This window comes from Rattus norvegicus, chromosome 15, assembly GCF_021556685.1.
Source record: "Rattus norvegicus strain SHRSP/BbbUtx chromosome 15, alternate assembly SHRSP_T2T, whole genome shotgun sequence".
Classification (NCBI taxonomy): Eukaryota; Metazoa; Chordata; class Mammalia; order Rodentia; family Muridae; genus Rattus; species Rattus norvegicus.
Genome location: NC_141548.1, coordinates 11104008 through 11127825, shown reverse-complemented (window position 1 = coordinate 11127825; position 23818 = coordinate 11104008). Strand labels below are relative to the sequence as shown.

Genomic DNA, 23818 nt, shown 5'->3' with positions numbered 1-23818 from the left:
CCGTGCCTGGCAAACTTGGTAAAATAAAATTTTAAGTTCGAAAAAGATCTAGGAGAAATGTCATGTCTTAACAAATTTTGCCTTTATACTTGAGACCTTGAACTGCTCTTCCAGAGACTCCAGATGTGATTCCTAGCATCTGCATTACGGCTAACAACTACTTGTTAACTCCAGTTCCGGGTGTCTGATACCTTCTTCTGCCCTTCATGGGTGCTGTGTGTGCACGATGCACAGACACACACACACTGGCAAAACACCAACATATGTAAAATACATTGAAAAAAATTAATTATAATTAGGTGGGATGATGTCACAGGGGAGGCAGGTACAGGATAGAAGGAGGCCTGTCATTGGACCAGAAGGATGGATGGGTGGGAGAAAAGTTCGAAGGAAGAAGAGGAGACTGGAACGGAAAGGAGGAAGAGACAGGAGGGAGAGGGAGAGAAGCTGTGGCAGGACAATATGGCGGGTGACGTTAAGATTCTACGCTGTACCTTTACAGGTTGTTAGAAATGTTCTTAAGGGATGGATGTGTATTGGGCTTTGTATGTTTAGGTGGGAAACTTTAGCTTATCAATTGGGCCAAAGGTTATTGTGTTGTGTGTTCTTTCATGTGCAGATTTAAGTGTAAGAAAGTGTGCGGCCGCTGGTCTGGGCCGCCATGGAGTTGGGATGTGTGTTTCTGGCATGGAAACCTGCCTTGGGAACTAGATAGGTAGAGAGATGGCTGCCAGGCTCAGAGAGAGGCCTTCAGCAGTGTGATAGGGGATGGAGCAGAGCGGGTGAGAGGCTTTGCAGACTGAGAATTAAGATATCCAGCAGATATCTTGGGGCAGTGCGGTGCCAGATCTACCGGGATAAAAGACAGCGTTATTTTTTATATTTTTACAACAACATAATTATAAGCACTTGACATTAAAAAAAAAATCTTACTCAGCTATGGCTCATGAGAAACCCTATCCAGTTGCTCAGTGACGTCAGGAACATCATGTACCAAAGTTTCTTTTGCTTATACCTCCTTGTTTTTAAGATTATTATAACTTACTGTGAGGAACTCCTGAGTGGGCTCTCTGTCTCTCTTCACGTCCTCATGAGGGTCTCATGTGGCTAACCTAAGGGAGGACAGCCATGGTCACTTCCTGCCTGGAAGACACGCTGTTCTATGACTATCCTGTAGCATTCTATTCCCAAAAGGAAAATGTACTTCCAATCATCTGAGTGTGTGTGTGTGTGTGTGTGTGTGTGTGTGTGTGTGTGTGTGTGTGTGTAGGGGCCACGCATCACCCGCTAATGTGAAAACTTGAGGACTTTCAAAGTTGTTCATGCTAACATTTGCTCCTGTTTGCATTTAACTTGGATTTTAAGGAGCCAGGGCGGTGAGTTTTCAGACCAAGGACAGCATTCAACATGTGATTGTACAAGGAATTAAGTCTTTGGTTGGTTAGTTGGTTGGTTGGTTGGTTTTGGACGTGACATTTCAGAAAACTAACAGGTTTTACAGCATTTGTAGGCTGTTTGTCTTGCCGAATCTAAGTGAGAAATCCCTATCCCCGGATGACTGCACAAGGTGACGCGAGTCACTAGAAAGTAAACTGTAGCTAGCGCTGAGGGGAAGTCCCCTCAACCTCTGGAACCATATCAGTGGGGATTACGGTCTTTGGCTGAGAACTATAGAACTCCAGATCAAAAGTGAATTAGAGGTGTGCTAGCTCTCAAAGCCAGAGCTCGGGAGACAGTTGGCTTTGGCGTTTGCCTTTCGTTTTATTATTCTGTCTGCCCAGGGGTGCCTTTTGTCCCCTGAGTCACATGCTCTTGTATTTCCAGGTATGTTGTAGCCTGGGATGGAAAAATGGGTGCCGGTGAGTCACTCTCCTGGGGACCTTCAGAGAGCAAGTGTGGCTGATACAAACTTACAGACACCTAAGGGAGAGGCTAGACTCTCAGGTGTGATGCTGGGAAGAGAGACCCTGTCCTCTGACGAGGGCCCAATCGCTTCATTAACAACCCCAGTCTCAACAGGCTCCAACCTGCTCAGGTGCTGGCTGCCTGAGAGGAATGATCCTCTTCCAGAGGACCAGAGACTAACGACTTGGGAAGTTTCACAAGTAGCCTACCTAATTTTGGTTGTAATCAGCTAACGTTTCATGCTTGATTTGTGGACGGGCCAGCGAGCAGTGGCAGGTGCAAGAAATTAGGAGAAAGAAAAAACAACAGGAACTTCACAGCTGAGAAATTACATCAAACGGTATTTTTAGGAACATGGTTAAATTTGCTAAATTTTAAATACATTTAAATTTTTAAAAAAATTCACCAAAGTTCTCTTCGCTATTGAAAATGTCTCAATGTAGTTCACGGGCCTTAAGTGTATTACACAGGTAGAGCACCCTCACAGAGCCAGGGGGCTAAAAGGAGCTGGAGTCCCACTGGCAGCCAGAGTCCCCAATTCTAGCATTCTGTTGAAGCGCTGATAGTCTATGTACAAAACCAAAAGTGACCTTAACGACGTGACACGCAAAACTCCTGGTGATGCTCTTATTAATGCTCAGAGTCCCTTTACGGCCCAGGGCTCCGATGGTTCAGATGCTACTGATGAAGCCGAATGGCACTACTGGAGGGTACAGAGATATTCGATGATGGAGAAGGATTGGATTCTGGGCATTTGAGACTTGAAAGCAAGACCAAGGAGAGCCCCTGTGCTGGTGCAAGGCTCCCTGAGCCTTTGGGCTGCTCCCCTGCACTGCAGACAGCAGCTGTGTTCTGATCGATCTACCACACGCCCTGCTTTCCTTTCCAAGAGATGACGAGGAAATAATAAGGCTACATGAGCCAAAGTCTTTTTCTGGAATTTCTGGAGAGACGGTTGGATTCCAGAAAATACAGTTTTAAATCCCACTGGAGCATATGCTACGGTGTAACTGTCATAGCACAAGGTGGGGGGAGGAGCTTTTTAACCACGGACAGGCACAGGGAAGACAGGGGCCACCATCTTCAAAAAGGCACGGCCGGGTGGCATCAGCTGTTTAGAACCTGCACTTTATAATCTGAAGTTCAGGTTCCTGACTGATTTTACTGAGAGCCTCCAAGCAAAAGCCCCCTCCCTTAACAGTTTGTTATCTTTAAGATTGTTTTTATCCACTATTTATTAGCAGGGTTGTTTTTTTTTCTAAACACACAAACATGAGAACTGAGCACTGCACCCAGAGTGACTCACCCCTGCAGATGGGGAGACACCAGGACAGAAGCTGTGAGACTCTGAGGAAAGGAACCATTAAGATCCCCAAGCACAGGGAGGTCACAACTGCCTTAAAGCTACTGATGCTAACTGCCACATGGTCCAGTCTGTAACTCTAGCCTATCAAAACCCACCGTCAAACAGCCGCTCCCACTGACCCTTGCTGTCCCACCCTTGCTGTCCCGATCAGCTACCCTCCAGCCTGGCTTCTGCATACCACAGAGTACAAGCGCTGCCATCCACATGCAGTGTCTGTGTTCAAGTGTCAAGATGCGTTCAGGACAGCCCAAGTCACTGTAGCGCTTAAACCTCTAAGTAGTGTCCTCTGCAGTCACATCCTTCGACAGGCTGGTCAGAGGTGACACACTCCATGAGCAAGTATGGGTAACTGTCCCCCCACCAAACTTGTTCTCCATCCAGTATGACACCACTGACGTCAAGGTCAAAATCTTGACATCAGTAATGACATGGCTGGCTAAATTATACTCGTATGAAACAGGAATCCATGTCTTCGTTTAACAGAGCTTTCTGTAGGTATCAGGCATATCCTTAGGAAGCATCTTGGGATGGTGCTGGAGGCTCCTGGCTTTCTGGTTCTGGACGGGGAGCTGGTACAGCTCTTTTTTTCTGGGAGAACAGGAACTCGTGGATTGCTCTCTCTATCTGTGGCCTGACCATGTCGTTTAGTTTGGGGTGGACCACTTGAGAAATGATCCTGTCCACTCCTGCTACCAACATGCCTGACTGAACCACGGCTCTGCCTCAGCCCATTTCCCAGCAGGTTCTTGTTCATTGTTTGTCCAGATGTGGTGTTGATACAAAAGTATCCACCTTCTGCCTCAGGTTCTGGTAAGCTGGCTTAGTGTCCATGTTAGCCAGGCAGCTCCGGTGGAAGCTGTCAAACAGGTTCTTGAGCTGCTCCATTCTGAGAGCGATGAGCTGCGGGTCTCCCGAGTTGGCTCTCCTCGCCTCCTACTGCACTGTGCGCCTTGGCCATGCCCTGTGCCTGGCCAGTGTTTGACTGTTCTTCTGGACGCCACAGGCCACCGCGCTGCGCTAGCACAGAGGGCCCCAGGCGAAGGAGGCGGCAGGCTGGGAGGCTGCAGGATCCCCGGCGCTCCCCGCTCCCATCTTTAAGTTTTAATGACCCTGTGAGAACTGTAACTGAGACGAGGCCATTGACAGTTTTTATCCCAAACCCACTACTTTTTCAGACACCAAGCTGAGAACCTGAGATAAGATTGTTCCTAAACCCAAGACAGAGCCTCTGATTGATCTAGGAAAAAGGACCCAAACCAAGGCGATATGCTTCTGTGTGGGGCCTGGGAGCTGACGGGAAACATTGGGAGCCTTAGATGTGTTCCTAACTCCATTAGGGGCTGAAAGCATCTTTTTTTTTTGTAGCTACGAAAACCAGGGGGCTCTTAAGAGGGTATTTCAATAAAAGTAGTGCATGCTCATAGGAATGACGGTAACGCTGAAGGGCTCAGCAGATCCCCACTCTCCCTGTCTCCCAGCCTGCCTTCCTGAGAAAACTACTAGCAATATACCTCCATGTTTTTGTTTTTTGGTTTTTGGGGTTTTTTTTTTTTTTGGTTCTTTTTTTCGGAGCTGGGGACCGAACCCAGGGCCTTGCGCTTCCTAGGCAAGTGCTCTACCACTGAACTAAATCCCCAGCCCCACCTCCATGTTTTAATACAACTTACCAGAAATTCTGTTGATGCAGTGTGTGCATGTGTGCATGCGTCTGTGTGTGTGTGTGAGAGAGAGAGAGAGAGACAGAGAGAGACAGAGACAGAGACAAAGAGACAGAGACAGAGACAGAGAGCTCTCAGCAGGTAAAATCATGGACTCAAAAGGTACAGACATTTTTAATTCTGGCAAAACATCGTGTATCCCTTAAACCCTCAAAATTCTTAAAAACAGAAATGCTTTGCCTATCAGATTCGTTCTGGATTGGAAATTTTTTTACATCAGTAGATGTCTCAGGGATAGGTCCCAAGTCACAACACAAAATCCACGTGTCTCAGATGCATTTCCTAAGCACAGTCTGATTAGTTTTATGGTTTTTTTGTTTGTTTGTTTGTTTTGTTTTGTTTTGTTTTGTTTTGTTTTGTTTTAGTGGACCTGGTTTTGCCTGACTAATCACCTAAAGTTAGGAAAGGCATTTTCTCCTTGTGGTATCTTGTCAGCACTCTGGCACTGTCTGGGCTTTAGCTTGGAATGGGAGGTGTCGAGTGTGTACCCTCAGCCTTGGGCTCATTTACACTCTCGATTGTCAGTGTGTAAGAGCGTGGGGGTTTCCTGTTGCTGGAAGTGTGCTTGGGAACCCCAAGGATAACCTGTATGCCCTGACATGTATGCCTCCCAGTCGAGCGTAGCTCAACTGCGCACAGCACATTGAGAGCGGTTTGGGCGCTCATCTGTCTCCTGTGAATAAAAGACTTCCTGTTCTGGGCTCTGATCTCTTCACACCTGCAGGGCACATGTTCACACACACACCCATTCCCTCTCTTGCTGAAGGCCTCCCTCGTCTTCCCTACGTGGCAGCCTTACCCTGCTGTGTCATGGGAGTTCCGAGTTCGATTGAGAGTTGCGTTTACATCCAGCTCGCTTCTGACCTACTGGGAGAGGACTGTGGTTATGAGACGATAGCTCTATAGGGTAAGGCTCTCGGGTGACAAGGCCAAGCCCTCTCTAAAGCTGGTGCTTGAAAGGCTCCTTGTCAACACGGACATCCAGACATCGCCAGGTGTGGGGTGAAGACATTTGGGGTCACTGCGTGTCCCGTGACACTTCTGATAGAAGAAGGCTTATCGGAAAAACACTCAGAAATTATTTTAGAGTCATGGCTGCTGGCAAAGGGTAGAAAAATCTCAGCCTCTGAACTGGACAACAGCTTTAAGATCTCGGGGTAACAGGTTGCACGGTTACCCGATTAGTCACTGTGTTGTGGGCCCACTAAGTGCAGATGTTTATAACACCTACTTATGACCAACTGCTGACGAAACCGGGCTCTGTGTGTCAAAAGAAGTTGCTTCCCTAATAACCAATTAGTTGGGATATTTTAGTCACTTAGTGGTGGGTCATGACTCTGGGAGCAGAAACTGAACTGTTCAGAGACTCAAAAGTACACCCGCAGTCCTTTGAACACACTCAAGGAGGAAATGTCCAGTATGAGTTGGCAGAGAACATGCCTATGGTTTGATACTGGCTGAAAGAGGACACCTTGGTTTGTTTGTTGTTTTTTAAGTATGTCTCTTGTGTCAATTCAGACATCTAGGAACAGCCCAGAAAGGGGCAGTGCCCCAATGCCCTCTGAAATTGTTTGCAGAACACGGCAAACAGACACTCAGAACCCTCTGTTCTCATGAGAACACATATGCAGTGTGTGTCACTGAAGTGACTTACTAACCTTTCTGGACTATCCCCACCCCTCTTTAGATCTAGAAGCAATGCACAAAACTAACAGCAATGTTTTAGGGCTTTTCTTGGCTTTTTTTTTCTTTTTCTTCTGGTTTACTTCGGCACAATCATTGTGGAAAACTCAATTGCCTTGTGGCCTTATCTCTGGGTGGCTGAGGAAATAAAACAGGAAGCACAACCTAGGCCATTTCCTCTCTATGAGGAAATAATATTCAGAAGAGCAAACTGTCTGCCACAATTAACAGTCAGGCAGGGAAAGCTATGCATTGGCACAAAAGCAAGACTGGGGTGCGCAGCTCTAAGATAGTCTCACTAGGGATGGACAGCCATGGAGACAGCTGAAGGATTTCATACGTATCAGCTTTGTGGGAAATGACCAGTACTCTGGGGTTGACCAGGGGTGGATAAATGATTCTCTGTAGAGATTTTAGGGTTTTTGTTTTTGTTTTTGTTTTTGTTTTTGTTTTTGTCAATAAATAAGGACATTGAGTTCTGTCTCAGCGTGCTTTAAAATACTTTAGAAAACATGAACGAAGAACCCTGACAGCCTCTCAGTTGCCTTTGCCTGGGTTGTAATTATCCCCACTGCCCAAGAAACAAAGTCCTGGGGCTGGCGAGGCTTCTGTGAGTAGTGAGCTCTAACAAAGGCCAGGTTATATTTTAACTTCTGCGTCATTTCTGAAAGACAACTCATATTTCAGTCCTTAGTTCTCCACCTCCAAAAATAATAAGTAAGGGTGACTGGTAGATGAACAGCCAGGCGCACAGCCATATGTTAATGTACCGACGCTTACGAAGAGAGAGGGCTTGGCATTGAGAGCCTATAAAGGCAGAAGCTGATCGCCACCGTTGTAGATTAAAATGTCCACAGGGTGGCATTTGTTAACGTTTCAACCCACGGCCCCATGCATCTCTCACACACAAATTTGTGTTTGCCTTCTCTAAGCTCTTGGAACTTTGTGCGGATTGTCAACCACACGTTTCATGAGCCGTCTCTTTTCAGGGTGGAGTTGCATACCTGAAGATCGTCCCAGGGCTTTAAAGCCCATGCTTGGTTTCTTTAAAAATTCCTCCATCTTCACACAGCTAATAATCAGCAGCAATAAAACTCACGCTTGTCCAGCTGCCAGCCCTCCTCTTTGGCCAGCAGACTCTGGCTTGAAATCCCACACTGGCTCCTGCCACTTAACCCTGAGCCTTCTCCCGTCCTTCCTCTCCTCAGCCAGCACTCTGGACATGCATCCCAAATCGGAGGGGCTTTTACTTCATAAGCAAGTCCTTTCTTTCCACCTTTCCACCATCGTTCTGGGTGGCACCTCTCCAACTGACGGCCATAGCCCCAATGCAGACTACATCGTGACCAAGAACATAAGAGGTATGGGTTTGCAATGTGAGCAAAAGGTTTAAGAAACAGTTCTCCCTAATGCGATGAGTTCTGCTGTTCTCTAGTTGGCTGTTTCTTCTCCCTCCTCCCATCATTATCGTCATCATCTTTGTGGTTGTGTTGTTTTTTAAGTACTTCTTACAAATGACTAGATTGGTTTAATCACCCACTTATGTGGGTTTGTAGCTTAAAAATAATGCTTTTGTGCATTTTGTTCAAGTTGGAAAAGTAGGTCCTGGTAGGCCCCCTCATATCAGTAGAAAAATGAAGGATGATCCCTAACTGGAATCTGATGCAAACAGCCTCCTCCATCAGTGAAAATGAACAGGAATTATCTATTAGCGGAGGAGGGCCCCAGGCACATACGGATCTAGGTGAGAGTCCCTAGAACCAGCCACTAAAACTTTGCTCCCAAGTCAGCCCTTGGGGCCAGCTGCTCAGGATACTGGTTTATGAGGTCCCGCCCTGCGTAGCTGCCAATCATAGCTCTTGGACGTAGAACTCTTTCCAGCACTCCACTAACACTGTAAAAGCAACAATCAAATCGAGTTCTGGAGGTCGACACCTCCCACGTGGCTACAGGAAGCGAACGGTGCTTGCTTATTGTCGAAAATCCACATCTGAGGAGGCCTCCCTGGCTGCTGGGATCACAGGTGAGTGGAGACAGGTTCCTCCTGCTGGTGACAAATTAAAAATCTGGAGGCAGGAACAGAAGTAGGAGAGCTAGTTCTGTGCAGCATAATTACTGATTTTCCAAATGCTTGTTTTGTCAAATGTTGCAACTCTAATAGGGGGTTAGTATAAAAATGTGTCTTCTTTTCCCATAGCTCTGGATCCTCTTCAAATGAAAATTTATGCCATCCTTTTTATAAAAAGTATAATATCATACTGCCTATTCAAGAAGGGGAAAATGGGGATTTTTCCTGGAGATGCAGAGCAGTGCGTAGAAAATAAATATCCTATTTTTGTGTCCTCAGGGAAGGCAGAGTTTACATACTTCCCAAACAGAATGAGGTCCTAGTTAGTTTAGTTAGTTAGTTAGTTAGTTCAACTTTACACACAAGACTCCCAGCCAGTCTTGCTCACTGTGATGGCTAATCTTGTCTACTTGACACCAGGAAGAGGGAATAAGTGAATAAGTGTCTTTATCAGATTGTCCTGTGGGCAAGTCTGTGGCCTTTTTCACTTGCTAATTGTGTAGAAGGGCCCAGCCCACAGTGGGTGGTACCTCTCCAGGCAAGAGGAACCGAACTGTAAAATAAAGGTAGAACTCTGAGTCTGAGAGAAATCAAGTGACCAGGGACTTCCTTGAGCTTGCTTCAGTTCCCCCCTCCAGACTCCTGCCTTGATGCCTCTGTTGGCTTGCCTTTCATGGTGCCTTGTGACCTGTGAGCTGTATTTAAACCTTTTCCTCTGAGGATTCCTTTGGTCATGGTGCTGATTTCTTAACATAACTTCTTAGAGACAGCGTTATTCATTCTTTTTAGCTCCAACTTATGTTCAACATTGCTTTTCCCCCATGGAACCACTGAGAGAAGACAGGCAAAAGCAACAACTGAAGACATACAGCTTCCTGGTCTCACTCCGTGCACTTCTGCAACTAATTAAATGGCTTGCATTGGCAAATGCCTTAACTGTCACGTCTTCACCCAGAACTTCTCTAAGTGACAAAGTGCACAGCGGTCTTGGGTTTCAGATCTGACAGGGAAAGCAGAGTAGCCCAGCAGTGCTGGGCTGAGGCCCCTGAGCCTGCAGCACCCCAGACCTGCAGGAATTCTAGGGTGGAAGGTTAAGAAGATCCAGTGACTTCCATGCACAGTGTTCAAACAGCTAATTCACATCAGCACTATTGGCCAATGGTTCGAAGCAGCCAGTCGTGTGCTATAAGGGACTGTGATATATAGGATGTGTGTGCTATTAGGGACTGTGATGTATTGAATGTGTGCTATAAGGGACTGTGATTATAGGATGTGTGCTATAAGGGACTGTGATTATAGGATTGTGCTATAAGGGACTGTGATTATAGGATGTGTGCTATAAGGGACTGTGATGTATAGGATGTGTGCTATAAGGGACTGTGATATATAGGATGTGTGCTATAAGGGACTGTGATTATAGGATGTGTGCTATTAGGGACTGTGATGTATTGAATGTGTGCTATAAGGGACTGTGATGTATTGAATGTGTGCTATAAGGGACTGTGATGCATAGGATGTGTGCAATAAGGGACTGTAATATATAGAATGTGTGCCATAAGGGACTGTGATGTATAGAATGTATGCCATAAGGGACTGTGATGTATAGAATGTGTGCTATAAGGGACTGTGATGTATTGAATGTGTGCCATAAGGGACTGTGATGTATTGAATGTATGCCATAAGGGACTGTGATGTATAGAATGTGTGCAATAAGGGACTGTGATGTATAGAATGTGTGCAATAAGGGACTGTGATGTTATAGAATGTGTGCAATAAGGGACTGCGATGTATAGAATGTGTGCTATAAGGGACTGTGATGTATTGAATGTATGCCATAAGGGACTGTGATGTATAGGATGTGTGCAATAAGGGACTGTGATGTATAGAATGTGTGCAATAAGGGACTGTGATGTTATAGAATGTGTGCAATAAGGGACTGTGATGTATAGAATGTGTGCTATAAGGGACTGTGATGTATAGGATGTGTGCTATAAGGGACTGTGATGTATAGGATGTGTGCTATAAGGGACTGTGATGTATAGGATGTGTCCTATAAGGGACTGTGATGTATAGGATGTGTGCTATAAGGGACTGTGATGTTATAGAATGTGTGCAATAAGGGACTACGATGTATAGAATGTGTGCAATAAGGGACTACGATGTATAGAATGTGTGCTATAAGGGACTGTGATTATAGGATGTGTGCTATAAGGGACTGTGATTATAGGATGTGTGCTATAAGGGAGTGTGATGTATAGGATGTGTGCTATAAGAGACTGATGTATAGGACGTGTGCTATAAGGGACTGATGTATAGAATGTGTGCTATAAGGGACTGTGATTGATGTATAGGGCAGAATGTTTGTCACACCCAGCCTTTACTCACTGGGTACCAGGGTCCCCTCCCAGTCACAATGAAAAGCAAATCTTCCTGAATGGTGAGAGTCCCCAGGGGGCGGGGCTTTGCAGGGGGCGTGAGTTGGGGGCAGACAAGCTCAGCTGACAGGGGTACCTCCTCCTCCTTTCACAGCTCCTCCTCGACACCTTCTGTTGCCCTGGATCTTTTCTCTCTCCCTTCATGAGTCATGGAACTGATAACTTACGATTCCATTCCAACCCCTTTGAAAATAAAAAGAGAGAAAGGAACAGAACCCTTAGACATTTGAAGCATATTGTTTTTGAAAAACCTTCATACAACAATTTCAAATGGCACACATCTCTTCCCACTTGGCAAGGCTGGCTTCTGTACGATTGGCAGATGACTTCTATTCAACTTGATTTCCCTGCTGTCAGCCCACAGAGATGTGAGGTCCACGGAGATGCTCCCCAGACATTACCACAGATACTGGTTTCAACTATAATGCTTGCCTCCTCACTGCTATCCCTGACATCATCTACCTGCGCAGTATTGTGTCCTCAGGACCCAGCCTCATGAAGGCATGTTAGGGAATTCAGTCACTGACAGTCCGCATATGGTTGTCAAGCCCTAGGCAAAGAAACAATTGTTTTAATTTTTAAGACTTATTTCTTCTTATTTTATGTGTATGAGTGTTTTGCCTGAGTATTTATGGGTGCATCATGCAGATACCTGGTGCCTTTGGAAGTCACAAGAGGGCATTAGATCTTCTGGGGCCAGAGTTAAAGATGGTTATGAACTTCTGTGTAGATGCTGGAATTCATACCTGGGTCCTCTTCATGAACTTGCTCTTTTGCTCCCCCCCCCCAAACAAGTATTTTAAAGCACATTTTCTCATGCTACCACCAACGGAGGGGATTCTAGAATTTTCCTTTTGGCAGATAACAAGTTGAGATTTACAATGCTAACCCTTGGTTCAGTGTCAAAACGTAGAGAAAGGATGGAGCCTGGATTCGAGCCCATCGATACTGATGTCTAAGCTCAGACTGTCACCACATCATGACTGCATGGTCAACAGTGAGTTCACAAGTTGAATGAGTAGGGGCCTTGAAGGTGAAAGCCTCAGATGAGTTGTGCAAATGTTCTTTGCGTGTCGGTTACACACTAAGTGGCAGCCCAGTAGGAAAGGATTAGAAACCGTGCTATACAGTGCCACTGAGTGAGTCACACAGAGGAGCATTTGAACTTGGCCTCCGGGATCAGGCACAGTAGCCCGATAGCTTCCCTTTGAAGTCTGTCTGCAGAAGCCTAAGAAAGGGAACAAAGAAACAACTCTGAGGACTCCTGCTCCCCGCCCCTCTTCTTACACTGTAGAGGACCTACATGTTCCTTCCTTTTCAGTATCAGGGCATTTAAACACTGGGGGTGGGAGGAGAGACAACTCGGGTGCAGATGAGGCTCAAATGCCCCAGTCACCTGGAGAGGGTATTTACCACACTTGTGGGTCTAGCAGACTGGACTAGACTCCTGAGTCAGAATCATAGATGATAAAGCCTTTCCATGTCCTGTCTTTAAAGTCCCTAAGGCTTCATCTTTGAAACAAGGGCGGACAGCTGCTCCTACCAGTTTGTAAAGTTCAGTGAAGTGACAGACAAGAAACCAAAATAAGCCTCCCCTCACTGTCAAAAAAGCAGAAGAAAACACACATTTCCTCACACTAGATAAACCAAACACAAACTAGATGTGTAGTCAAAAGTGGCCAAAAGTGCAGGGTAATAGCAGTGAACTGTGGCTCTCAGAGCCATCACTTAACTATGGCTCCTCCCCTTTGGCTCCCCTACATCACAAAAAAATTCCTTTAAAAAAGGAGCCAGCAGAGACATCAGAGGTAATGGTCTCACCTTCTTCATTTGAGAAGGTGAGATCAGATGGCTTGGCCAGGATCAAAATTCCCGAAATTTATAATAACCATTAACGCTTGGGACAAGGTATCAGAACACTTTTTAAATTTCAAGTTCTAACTTTCAGTCGTCCAAAGCTGTAAAATTATTTAGCATGAAGAAAATATGACACTTCAGTTCTTTTCAAGCTGTAGGCTGTTACATATTGTTACGGTTTAAATCTTGGCTCGATTCCCGGACAGAACACACCAAGCCAACACGGTTCCACGTGGAAAGGTTTAGTGAGAGAAGAAGAGTAGAAGGGAGGATAAGTAAAGGCCGGCCATGAGGGAGGGGATGGGGAGAAAAGGGACGGGGACAAAGAGAGCACGAGGGCGGAGAAGGAAGGAGTAAGAGTAAGAGAATGAGGAGGGGGCAAGCAGCCCCTTATAGTGTATCAGGCACAGCTGGCTGTTGCCAGGCAACGGTGGGGCGGAGCTTACCTGACTGTTGCCAGATAGCTGTGGGGGCGGAGCTTAGACAGAATACAAACACGTATAACTTTCAGTCGTCCTTTTCAAACCAATATTTACATTCATATTGAAACCCAAACTACAGAGCCCACAGCAGCGCTTGGAAGAGGAAGTATCAACCGCAGGGCAAGAAGTTGGCAGGGGGTGGGGGTGGGGAACGCAAGACGAAGCAGGAAGATTCTGTGGTAAGGGATGAGAGCATGCCGTTAGGCTCCAAATCTTTCGTTATGTGAAAGCCATCAAGACATAGTGCGGAGATCCAAATAGGCGGCTGCTACTGAATTCAGATGAGGGAGCGTTAGCTGTCAAGACTTTCTCAGACCTCACAGGAGTCCCATGCCTGGCCTGCTGGAGTTAGAGACAGCACTTGTTGGCAGTATCGAAAAGATGAGCCCCTCTGGTCGAATTTCAAACTGCACACAGTAGCAGAGAGTAAGCCGTTGCAATCAGGGTGGTGCTTTGGCCCTTTTTATGATGAAAACAAATGGCTTGAAGAAGAAATGAGCATGTGTCTCTCACGGGAGGGTTAGCTATTACTGCACGAAGCTTTCCTCTGTGCAGCTGCCGCTGTGCCTCTCTGTCCCAAAGAAAATCTGTCTCAATATAGATGTAATCCAGTAGCTTCACTGGACGCAATTGGGGAGGAGTGAGGGTAAGGAGAGGGAGGGAGGGACGGAGGAAGGGAACCAGCCAACCTTGGGTCCCCAAAAGGTAAAGCGTCTTGCACGCAGTTGCACTGTTAGATTAAGCACTTTTCTGTTGTCGTGAAAAATACTATGGCCAAAGCAAGGTCCAACAGAGACAGGTTGTTCTAGCTTAAAGCTCTAAAGGGATACGAGTCAAGGATGGCTCAGAAGGCAGGAAGCTGGCTGGTCACATGTCACCAGCACACAGCACAGAGGAGGCCAGCAAGCACAACTAGGCTATAAACTCTCACCCCCAGTGGCTCACTTCCTCCAGCTCCGTGTCCTAGAGGTTCTGTAACCCTGCCAAACCCTGTCACCAACCTGGGGACCAAATTTTCAAACCCGTGACCTTGAGACAGTTCTCACCCAGACAACCACAACTATTATTTATCTTGTGAAGTCACAAACTTCAAAATATCAACTGGACCCTTTAAGACACAGTTTTAAAACCGAAATCTAAGTCGTGATAATTCAATAGCCGTGATACAGGTGTGCTTCAAATAAACTCAAGGCATGGTGTGCGGTAAACGCCAAGTGAGCCCATGGGATGTTTGATACTGCTCGATGAAGTGTCAAATCAGTGAATTCTGGGGGGTGGTCTCTGGCTCTGGAGATGTGAGTGAATCATTATCATCATCAAGGTGGGCACACTTAATTCCTTTCACTGGGGTGGGAATATAAGATCAAGTGAGTACAGTCATCCCATGACCAAAGAAATCAGCTCAGACTACCTCTGCTCTTCAGTCAGCCGAGCTGGGTGACTAAAGAAAGTAGATTGGCATCTGAATTCTCTCACACATACTCAGCAGAGATGATATGTTGTCCCTTCGAATTGTCAATGTCATTAAATAGGATAAGTTCCATCCCCAACAGAAAAAAAAAATAAACGGAAAGCAGATAGTCTCAGATCTTTTAGTTGAAACCTTTGCTGCGAGTACAGTTTTCTCTTAGAAAAAGAAATTAGCAGACAGCTACTCTCTGGGAAACTGGGGATTTTTTTTTTTTGTTGCAATGAATAAAATCTGGTGATCTTTTCTTCACATTCTTCTTAAGTAGATACTCTAGGATATTACACTGTTTCATTGTGTTTGTTCATGTATAGTTCTGTGTTATTACAATAAAACAACAACAAAAAGAACCCAAAAAAACTGTGAACCTTTATAAGGAAAAGAGGTTTTAGCTCCAATTTGGGGGTTCAAATCTAAGATTAGGCTTACCTCAAAGAGTTCTTGGAATTAGCTGGAGAAGTAGCTGGAACAGGGGGCACATGGGCACACTCTTAGGGAAGGAGATTTTGTCTAGGGAGAGTAAGTCAAACAGCAGTCCCCTGGCCATTCTCCCTGCTGTAACCATTCTGTTGAAAGGCAGGGCTCCTGTAGAAACTACACTAATCCTTCCAAGAGCAGTGAGCCGAGTGAGCCCATGTTTTAAAAGGCCATCACATCAGCGCTGCCACTCTAAAGATCAAGCTTCTGCGTGAGTCCACAAACTTTCAGAATCGTAGAAGTCAGAAAGCATGATGTAAATGAGAGAAAGCCCGTGAGTCAACGTGACTCATCGAAACCGATTGTTCTGGAGGCTGTAATGTAGGCACGGATATAATATCTGCCTCCCTCCGGGTGGCCGAGGTGTCTGTTTTGTTTTGTGATGATCTCGGATATATTATTGGTAACTAATAGTCTAATACCAGCCCAAGCTGTCCTTGAACTCACAACAATCCTCCTGCCTCCACATGTTAAGCGCTGGGATTACAGGCACGCACCCTACGCCCGGCTAACTTCCTGGTTTTCTGGCACCGTTTTTTTTTTAAACGTTGCGTAACACTGTGCATGCACGTGACCGAGGAAGAAGAAAAACCGATCTACTGGGAAGTTAATAAAAGTTGGCCAAGAATTTGTTTCTCCAGTTAATCCTCTTTGCTTCCGCTCCCCAGTTTGTTGCTGTTTGTTTTGAACATGCTATAAATTAGTCCACCAAAGACATTATTTCCATATGGGTTATTACCAGAGGTCTATGTAAGTGCCATCCGACGCAGAGAGTAAAAGTCAGTTGACACAGACTCAATGGACAGAACAAGAGTCACTTCAGCCTGTGATCTCCCAGGCACTTCTTAGACAGAATCCTGTGGAACTCTGTGGAAAGGAAGATGGGAACACTTGCGAGATAACCTCACCCACTTGTTGCCTATGCCATGGATAGCTCTTCGCCCAACCCCCAACCGTACCTGCTCTTAGGGGTGAGAAAGGCTGCAGGAAGCTCATCTAAGCACTGTTGTACGCTCCTTTAATACCCTCCACCCACGCCCCGTAGGTCCCAAGAAAGTATCTCTTCTAAACAGCAGCTCTCGATTGATTGGCATTATTTGCACCAGTAGTCCTTGCACTCTCAGGCAGTCCTCTTTAGGTCCCCCTGCAGGAGATACTTTGCAGCTGCACGGCCCCCAGCATTTATGGAGGCAGCCCGCCTGTTGTTCCTGGTACAGCCACTCATCATTCCCTCAGGCCAGGCTTGAGACTCTCATTGCCCCAGATGCCCATCCATCCTCAGTGTGGTGCTGTCTGCACCAACTGGGAGCATGACGCACTGCAGGCTGTCCGTCACAACGGAGACACATCACCAGGCTGAAGCCAAGCAACTTACTTGATCTTCCCAGAAATTGTTAATTACAGCAGGCCAGTTTCAGCTGGTGTATTTGTGGTACCATGTCCGCTTTGCCCCCCACGGGAACGAAAACTAGTGTTGGCAAAGCGGTCTCGTGTCTCAGTTACACTACCCATCCTCCATCTGAGGAGAGAAGGTCTCTCTACATGTCGCCCCACGTTGGTGGTTTCTGTTTACTTCAGTCCCTTCTGTCTGTGAAAGCCACCTCTTCTGCCATCTCCTGGGAATGTTCACTCTATTCTACAGAACAACATTGCCCAGTTACGGGATCAAAACTAAAGCCAATTAAGAGCTTTAAATTAGGACTGGGAGATGGTCCAGTGCCCCGCAAGTGTGAAGGCCGGAGTCCCTAGAACCCTTAAAAATACCAAATAGGGGGTTGGGGATTTAGCTCAGTGGTAGAGCGTTTGCCTCGCAAGCGCAAGGCCCTGGGTTCGGTCCCCAGCTCCGAAAAAAAGAAAAAGAAAAAAAAAATACCAAATAGGCATGGTAACCAGTGTGTAATTTCAGCTTTGGAAAGTTGATAGATGGTCTCCAGAGCAAGTTGGGTATTGGGGGTAGCCATACCATCCAGCTCTTGGCTGTATGCACAGGACTCTTACTTACGCACAGGTGTTATATGCACAGAGCACACACAACACGGATTTATCACACACACACACACGAACACACACACACACACAAGTAAATGTGACAGGTGATCAAAATGGCCTTGGGCCCTTCATTTAACAGATGCATCAAGCTTTATAAAGACAGGATTGCCAATCTTTCTTCTTTGCCAAACAGATATTAGAAGACAGAGGAAAAACAGCTGTTATGATTTAGAGGACAAGTGTCTCCACAGGTATTTGAACATTTGGCCCGATGCTGGGGAGATTTAGGGGGTATGGCCTTGCTGGATGAGGTATGGCTCTGAAGGTGGGCGATGAGACTCCGGCGTCTCACCCCAGTCTCCCTGTTTCATGCTTTCAGTAGATGATGTGGTCTTTCAGCTTCCTGTTATTTGTCATGGCTGCCGCTCACTGGTATGCCTCCCCGCCCCCACCATGATGGACTGGTTAGGTTTTTTGGTTTTGTTTTTTGTTGTTGTTGTTGTTGTTGTTGTTGTTTGGGTTTTTTGTTTTGTTTTGTCTTTTTACTACTTGACACAAGCTTGGGTCATCTGGAAAGATAAAAATTTAATTGAGAAACTGTCTCTATCAGATTGGTCTATAGATGTGGTTCTGGGTTCTGGGTTCTTCCTCTCCTCTCCTCTCCCTCCTCTCCTCTCCTCTCCCTCCTCTCCTCTCCTCTGCTCTCCTCTCCTCTTCCCTCTCCTCCTCTCCCCTCCCTCCCCTCCCCTCCTTTCCTCTCTCTTCAGAGTATCAGGGCTCTGCAGGATCACCAGCCCAAAGAGGACAGTTCCATGTCCTGGACAGACAGGAGTGTGGGAGTGGTAAAAATCTTAGTGTTTCTGTTCTTTTAGGCAAAGGCCTTCTCCAAGGATCCTTAATGAAGCAGCTCTCTGAGACGATCTTAGCTCGTTCATATTTTTTTATTCAGGATGGGATTGAATGCATACTCTTTATTCAGGGTGAACCAAGGATTACGTGGTTTGGGGGTAAGAATATCCAGGGTGGGCAAACTCACTGGCTGCAGGCTAAGGCTACAGAGGTTCCTCATTAGCACGGAGAGGTGTTCTGGGTGCTGGGTAGGTGACTGGTATCTGGATGGTCGTTGCTTGGTTGCCTGCTCTGAGGCAGGCACAGAAACAGGGAGGAAGCCAGCTCCATTGCTTCTGGTCTCAAGTTCTGAGATTTCCAAGGTGTGACCATGCTCTACTCCACCAGCACCCTGGCAGTTCCCCTTGTGGCACAGTCCATGTACCCCACATATAGGGATTCTGATTGATTATTGATGACTGATGTGGGAGGGGTTATGTATTTGTTTCGTACATGGTCTTATTTTGCTGTAAGTCAGGGTCTGCTCTTAACCACGCAATGCACGGAGTGTAGTCTAGCTTCTGATTGGAGTTTTTCTGGTTCTCCCATGGCATCTATCTCCTGTGATGGTGACATGTGTAGATGTCATCTTCAACTTAAATATTACTGGAGGATTTACAGGCAGTAAGCCGAGATATCTGTTCGCTGATTAGTCCCAATCATGGACAAGAGTCCCAGAGTGCCTGACTTCATAGCTATTCAGTATCAGTTAAATACGTGAAAATGAGCTAAGAGCCCCCTACACTCACTAACGTTATGGTTGACAGTTCCTGGATAGCATGTGTGTAACTCATGGCAGTCTTTTTTTTGCATTCTTTCTACTGAGAGACTTTCTGTGGATGTCACTGAATCACACCAGTACCTGGGTGAGAAACAGGATTTGACTTCTCAGTGAGAGTCGTTTGTCGAATTATTTCAAATTCCAAATTAACTCCAGCAAGCATTTGGAATTCTTTTTTTTTTTAATTGATTTTTTTTATTTTTTTATTTTTTTTAATTTAGAGAATACTTTATTAGTTTTTGTAATCAAACCCACGTATATAAGACCTTACATATTTAATACAGTGTGTTACCCCTGTACAAATGGAAAAAACTTAAGTTCAACATTTCTAGACCAATATGGCTGTTAATTTCTGTACAGTGCCAACTCAACACAGTAAACGGGGATACTTTTTTTGAAAGTTGACAGCACAGGTAAAGTTTCAAAAAATTCAAATTATATATCTGTATATATATATTTATATTTATATAAAAAGACCAATAATAGCAGTGTGTTATGCATCAACAGCAGCAACAGCTTTTCCAGGTTCTGCAGTCATCTGAACAAAACTGTAGAGACATCCAGCACACTCCATTAAAAAAAAAAAGTAAAAAAACAAAACCCGAGAAAACAGCACAGTTCTGTTACTCTTGTGGTACCTGGCACCATTTTTTTTTTAAATTAGCTTCTCAATCATCATCTGGAAAGAAAACATTCTGAGCAACATCATTAAAAAGAGCTCTGATAAAGCACGGTCACTACTACGTATCATAAAGCAGGTACAAGCTATTTTACATCCACAGAGGTATGATACAGTACTGTCCTACATCTATAATACTAGAGGATACAATTTAAAAGGCATTATTTGAGACTTGATTCTACTTTTCCAGCAGAGGGCCCAAAAGATGGTGTGACACAGCTTTGTAAAGAAACATACTCTAGACAGGATTTCCTTTCACTAGTGGCACACTTCTAAGGATTCATTCTCTCCATGAATGTCAGCTAAAACCGTTATTAAAAAAATGAAATATCCCTAGAACAAAACCGTATAACCACCGGATTCACATGAAGATGACCTAGTGGAGACAAGCTGGACCTCACCTTACCAACAAGCTATCAAATCTGTTATGTTTAAACAGTGAGACCTCCAAGGAAGGAGATGCCAAGTAGTGCTTCAAAGCTTCGGACCACAATCAAACACAGCATCCTTTTCAACAGAAGCAGAAGCTCATCTGAATATGCTCATGGATGCTGACATCAACATTTAATCATCTCCTCACTCATCCAGGAAGAGGGAGAGATCAGTTACTACTGTACTTTATTGTGTTCAACCAAATCACCATGTTACAAAAATAGCAAGCTGCCATAATAAAAAATAAGGCTCCTCTATCCAGCACCAGATAGCATCATTTTACTTTCAAGCCTAGAAATTGCACACTTGTATATAAACCAATCGAAGATGAGGATTGAGAGTTCATCTTGGTGGATTTTTCCTTTGATGAATATGAAGTGTCCTTCCTTATCTTTTTTGATGACTTTTAATTGAAAATTGATTTTATTTGATATTAGAATGGCTACTCCAGTTTGCTTCTTCTGACCATTTGCTTGGAAAGTTGTTTTCCAGCCTTTCACTCTGAGGTAGTGTCTGTCTTTGTCTCTGAGGTGTGTTTCCTGTAGGCAGCAGAATGCAGGGTCCTCATTGTGTATCCAGTTTGTTAATCTATGTCTTTTTATTGGGGAGTTGAGGCCATTGATGTTGAGAGATATTAAGGAATAGTGATTATTGCTTCCTGTTATATTCATATTTGGATGTGAGGTTATGTTTGTGTGCTTTCATTCTCTTTGTTTTGTTGCCAAGACGATTAGTTTATTGCTTCTTCTAGGGTATAGCTTGCCTCCTTATGTTGGGCTTTACCCTTTATTATCCTTTGTAGTGCTGGATTTGTAGAAAGATATTGTGTAAATTTGGTTTTGTCATGGAATATCTTGGTTTCTCCATCTATGTTAATTGAGAGTTTTGCAGGATACAGTAACCTGGGCTGGCATTTGTGTTCTCTTAGGGTCTGTATGACATCAGTCCAGGATCTTCTGGCCTTCATAGTTTCTGGCGAGAAGTCTGGTGTGATTCTGATAGGTCTGTCTTTATATGTTTCTTGACCTTTTTCCCTTACTGCTTTTAATATTCTTTCTTTATTTTGTGCGTTTGGTGTTTTGACAATTATGTGACGGGAGGTGTTTCTTTTCTGGTCCAATCTATTTGGAGTTCTGTAGGCTTCTTGTATGCCTATGGGTATCTCTTTTTTTAGGTTAGGGAAGTTTTCTTCTATGATTTTGTTGAAGATATTTACTGGTCCTTTGAGCTGGGAGTCTTCACTCTCTTCTATACCTATTATCCTTAGGTTTGATCTTCTCATTGAGTCCTGGATTTCCTGTATGTTTTGGACCAGTAGCTTTTTCCGCTTTACATTATCTTTGACAGTTGAGTCAATGATTTCTATGGAATCTTCTGCTCCCGAGATTCTCTCTTCCATCTCTTGTATTCTGTTGGTGAAGCTTGTATCTACAGCTCCTTGTCTTTTCTTTTGATTTTCGATGTCCAGGGTTTTTTCCATGTGTTCTTTCTTGATTGCTTCTATTTCCATTTTTAATTCCTTCAACTGTTTGATTGTGTTTTCCTGGAATTCTTTCAGGGATTTTTGCGACTCCTCTCTGTAGGCTTCTACTTGTTCTCTAAGGGAGTTCTTTATGTCTTTCTTGAAGTCCTCCAGCATCATGATCAAATATGATTTTGAAACTAGATCTTGCTTTTCTGGTGTGTTTGGATATTCCGTGTTTGCTTTGGTGGGAGAATTGGGCTCTGATGATGCCATGTAGTCTTGGTTTCTGTTGCTTGGGTTCCTGCGCTTGTCTCTCGCCATCAGATTATCTCTAGTGTTACTTTGTTCTGCTATTTCTGACCGTGGCTAGACTGTCCTATAAGCCTGTGTGTCAGGAGTGCTGTAGACCTGTTTTCCTGTTTTCTTTCAGCCAGTTATGGGGACAGAGTGTTCTGCTTTCGAGCGTGTAGTTTTTCCTCTCTACAGGTCTTCAGCTGTTTCTGTGGGCCTGTGTCTTGAGTTCACCAGGCAGGTTTCTTGCAGGGGAAAAGTTGGTCCTACCTGCAGTTCCAAGGCTCAAGTTTGCTCGTGGGGTACTGCCTAAGTCCTCTCCGCGGTGGCAGCAACTGGGAAGATCTGTGCCGCTCTTTCCGGGAGCCTCCGTGCACCAGGGTTCCAGATGACATTTGGTGTTTTCCTCTGGCGTCTGGATGTGCACAGAGTGCAGTCTCTTCTGGTTTCCCAGGCTTGTCTGCCTCTCTGAAGGTTTAGCTCTCCCTCCCACGGGATTTGGGTGCAGAGAACTGTTTATCCGGTCTGTTTCCTTCAGGTTCCGGCGGTGTCTCAGGCGCAGGGATCCTGCCGCTCCTGGGCCCTCCCCTACGGGAACCCAGAGGCCTTATACAGTTGCCTCTTGGGCCAGGGATGTGGGCAGGGGTGGGCAGTGTTGGTGGTCTCCTCCGCTCTGCAGCCTCAGGAGTGCCCACCTGATCAGGCGGTGAGGTCTCTCTCCCTCGGGGTTTGGGAGCAGAGAGCTGCTGCGGGCCGGGATCCGCGGGTGTGGGACTTCCGGTAAACACAGGAAGTGCCCGGTCCTAGAGGAATTTTGCCTCTGTGTGTCCTGAGTTCACCAGGCAGGTTTCTTGCAGGGGAAAAGTTGGTCCTACCTGCGGTTCCAAGGCTCAAGTTTGCTCGTGGGGTACTGCCTAAGTCCTCACCTCGGCGGCAGCAACCGGGAAGATCTGCGCCGTTCTTTCCGGGAGCCTCCGTGCACCAGGGTTCCAGATGGCGTTTGGTGTTTTCCTCTGGCGTCTAGATGTGCGCAGAGTGCAGTCTCTTCTGGTTTCCCAGGCGTGTCCGCCTCTCTGAAGGTTTAGCTCTCCCTCCCACGGGATTTGGGTGCAGAGAACTCGCATTTGGAATTCTTATCTTTAAAGAACATAGCATATCATTTCCTTGCTCTCTCTGTTCTAGCTGTTCAAAAACTAAGTATGAGTCAATGGATTTTATAAAAAAAAGAGGCCATAACAATTGCTAAATAAATTATGAGAGGAGGGGCTAGGGATTTAGCTCAGTGGTAGAGCACTTACCTAGGAAGCGCAAGGCCCTGGGTTCGGTCCCCAGCTCCGGAAAAAAAAAATTATGAGAGGAGTATTTGAAAGAAACTGCCTGGTGGCTGAGACTCTGAATTGACCCACCTGGTTAAGCTGACAACAATGGGCTAAGGAGAAAGGAGCCTCCCACGGCCTACTCATCCCAGGAATGGGCTCACTCGGTTTCCTTTCCTTGATTAAATACCATGGCATTAATAAAATTATAAACAAATATGCAAAAGGTTATTTGAAAGGAAAACAATGTCTCCCTAGCTAAGAGTAAGACTGCCTTGGGTGAGACAGTCTCTTCAGAGACTAAGAAAATCCTGCAGCACTTAACGCCAACTGTAGACGGGAGCCCGGAAGGGGTCCACAGTCCTTATGATCCTCAAACCCCAGAACTCAGTGCTTGACAAGGATCCCTGGTCTTCCTGACATAGCTTCCAAGCGGGTCTGGCCCCGTTGCTGTCCACAGCACCAAGTGTGTTTGTCCAGCACCCTCCTCGTGTGGACCTTTCATCCCAGGTGGCTCC

The 23818-nt window shown here is 45.5% G+C and overlaps 1 protein-coding gene, 1 long non-coding RNA gene and 1 pseudogene across 23 annotated transcripts in view; 1 reads left to right on the top strand and 2 right to left on the bottom strand.

Annotated features, from left to right (window-relative positions):
• The window catches only part of Thrb (thyroid hormone receptor beta), a 339826-nt gene that overhangs the window by 192067 nt on the left and 123941 nt on the right, over positions 1 to 23818 (top strand).
• Positions 3782 to 6769, bottom strand: LOC148000818 (biorientation of chromosomes in cell division protein 1 pseudogene; annotated as a pseudogene).
• On the bottom strand, positions 7127 to 13614 carry LOC148000817 (uncharacterized). 2 transcript variants are annotated; one of them, XR_015638642.1, is made up of 3 exons: positions 13479 to 13614; positions 11252 to 11358; positions 7127 to 8716 (listed from the first exon to the last, which is right to left on the bottom strand). It is a non-coding gene; the product is annotated as an uncharacterized LOC148000817 (long non-coding RNA). The 2 variants fall into 2 exon arrangements; XR_015638643.1 differs by having other exon boundaries at positions 7127 to 8738; positions 13479 to 13574.